Genomic DNA, 3,070 nt, shown 5'->3' on the forward strand with positions numbered 1-3,070 from the left:
ACTTTTGAGTAAAAAATACTTTAATAAGAATCTCCTTATGATATAGAGCACACCATTACAAGAGGACTATTAATACAAAAGCCATAAGATGTAGTATTGAAAGGCTATGGTAATACATTGATAAACAATTAATTCTATACTCATTGATAAGAATAATGAGATTAATCCTATTACATAGTCCAAAAAAAATAGCTAATTAATTATTTCATTCAAATTCAGAAATTATTTCTAACTCGCTATTAAAAGTTCTACCACCTATTGTTCCCCTCATTGACATTGGATTTGTGGAAGCAAATGGACTGTGGAGAACTGTTAGAGTGTCTCCATCTCCTTCCAACATTTGCACCACGACTTTCATCAATGGTCGGTCCACTGGGTACCATTGTATGCACCAAAGTCCCACAGTTGTTAGTTTCCTTATAATTTTCAGATCCTCGTCTTCCTCAATTTGTATTCCTAGATCTTCTCCTCGATCAAACGTTTATATATCCATTCTGGAAAGTAACACTCGCTGTTGTTTTGTGTTACCGTATTTTGCCTCCCTCTAACCATATCTAGCAACAACATCCCAAAGCTATAAACATCTAATTTGTATGATACGTTCCCAAAGTTCTTGGAGAACACTTCGGGTGCAATGTAACCCACAGTCCCTCTAGCTGTAGTCATGGAAGCAACACTTTATTCCTTTGAGCACAATTTTGCTAGACCAAAATCAGAGATCTTCGTGATAAACTTATTATCTAACAAGATATTGTGGGGCATTACATCGAAGTGCAAGATTTGTTGATCACACCCTAGGTGCAGATATTCAATTCCTTTAGATATGCCAAGAGCAATGTCATGCAACTTCTCCCAACCAAGTGAAGTCTTCTCTTTATTAGTGGATATAAACTTTTCAAGCGAATTGTTTGGTAAGAACTCATAAAGAAGAGCTCTTTTGAATCCGTCAACACAATATTCCACCAAGCGAACCTCGTTGATATGGTGGATTCTACCCATTGTTTGCACTTCATTAATGAACTCATCCTCATTTCCTTTCACATTGTTGAGGATCTTGACCATGACATGAACATCATTGAAAAGCTTGCCCTTGTACACTATTCTGCAACCTCCTTGGCCTACTTTGTCTTGAAATTGATTTGTTATTTTCTTGATATCTGCATAGGAATATCTTGCAGGCTTGAGAGCTTTGTAATCCTCTAAAAATTTGACAATCTTTACTTGATCCTCTGTTTTCATTTTGTTTGATCTATTGACAAGATATATTGTAATGACAACTATAACAGGAAGAGTTAGACCTAGGACTCCACTTGCAATCTCTAGTTTCCTCAATCCACCTGTAAAAGATTAAAAACTTCTTAAACTATCACCTTTAAAATACATACACACACACATATATATAATTAAAAATTTTACCATAGATTCATAATAAATGTATTTTTCAGTGCTAAGGAAAAGAAACTGACATGATAGAATCAGATATCCAAATAGGGTTAAACCTCCATAAAAAATAAACAAACAAACAAATAAATAAATAAATAAAAACCAGTAAATCTGTAAATAACAAAGGCCTAATCAGGTTCTCAACACATCCTCCATCAGGTTTACTACGTCTAACAAAAAGCGCACAACCTAATCTATATGGCAAGACTTATCATCGTCGCACAATCAACAAGGCTAAGTAATCTAATAGATCAGAACAAAATAAAACAAGGGCATTGAAGCTAAAATGATCTTGTAGCCCAAAGACGTTGGGTTGAATTTTTTTATTTGGGTATACTATTGTGTTGTAAATAGGTAAACAAAATCTAAGCCATTTATTTGGGAAAATACCGACGTTGCACACATCTGAAACTTCGATTGGATGTCCAGTTCAATTGTCTGCATTGGAGAGAAGAAGTTCGGTCCAAATTTCAATTCAAAATTGTGGTGGAAGATGACATCATTGTAAAGTGAACGCAATAATTACACATGAAACATGATGGTAAACAAAATATAATAATCGTAACTTGAAGTAAAAGGGTAGAAACTAGCTAGGGTAGAAGCGTACCCATAGATGCTTGTTTGGGCTTGTCTAAGCATTCAGTTGTTCCATTTAATAATAATTTACTATTGCTGCCACTGCTGTTGTTATTCTTGAATCTACAATAGGTACCTTGTGCTTCACAATTCCCACATTTCGGTGTTCTGCAACTTGTTGGCATGATGCACTCATCATGTTGTTCCTCTACTCCTCCGAGTCTTACTACTGTGGCTGCTACCATTGGTACTAATAATAGGACTATGACCAACAGAATTCCTTGGAAGATTGCCATCTTAATTAATGGCTGATATTTGATACTCTGAAACAAAATCCTAACTACTCTACTCTTCCAAGTGTGTGTTGTTTGTTTTGTGGTGGAAGAATTTGTTAATGGCGGTGTTGTTGGGTTAAGGAGACAAATTTTGAATCGAGGGCAAAAAAAAAAAAAAAAAAAAAAAAAAAACTAATTTATTGTGGGGGCCGAGTAATACGGATCACAAAATGGCCGAATACTTGAACTCGGAAAGTTGGAATATAAATATAGTGTTCGGCTTCCTCCTACATGTTCGGCCTCCTCCCACATGTTCGGCCTCCTACTCTATTCGGTCCAAAGGCCGGTAGAGTAAGGGGCCGACTGAAAAGCAGTCCGCTACGAAAGAGGCCGAGTGCTGAATTGAGAATGGGCCCAATCCGAGGCCCCAGAGAGAAAAGATATAAATAGAAGAACATCAGCCAAAAAGAGGTATGTGAGAATTGTTGTGCTTAACTTAGAATACAAGTAATCTTGAGTGTTTAGACTGACTTATCTGTCGGAGTGCTAATTCCGGCAACCCCGACTAGACTGTTTATTCTTTTTCAGGTGACTATCAGCAGATCACGAGCGTCCCCCAGGATCAAAAGAGTATTTCTAAACCACATCCTCACAATTGGCGCCATCTGTGGGAATACTCAAGCATATCCATGGCGGGCGTGATGGAGGACCCTCCAATAGTCACTGATGAAACCACGCAGATAGACGACTTCACTCCAACAAACATACATGGACTG

General features: G+C 37.1%; 1 pseudogene; it reads right to left on the reverse strand.

Moving 5' to 3' along the window:
- Positions 1-205: 205 nt before the first annotated feature.
- On the reverse strand, positions 206-2,264 carry LOC145797579 (rust resistance kinase Lr10 pseudogene; annotated as a pseudogene).
- Between the last annotated feature and the right edge of the window lie 806 nt (positions 2,265-3,070).

This window comes from Camellia sinensis, chromosome 8 (assembly GCF_055761805.1).
Source record: "Camellia sinensis isolate YWXY chromosome 8, ASM5576180v1, whole genome shotgun sequence".
NCBI classification, from domain to species: Eukaryota; Viridiplantae; Streptophyta; class Magnoliopsida; order Ericales; family Theaceae; genus Camellia; species Camellia sinensis.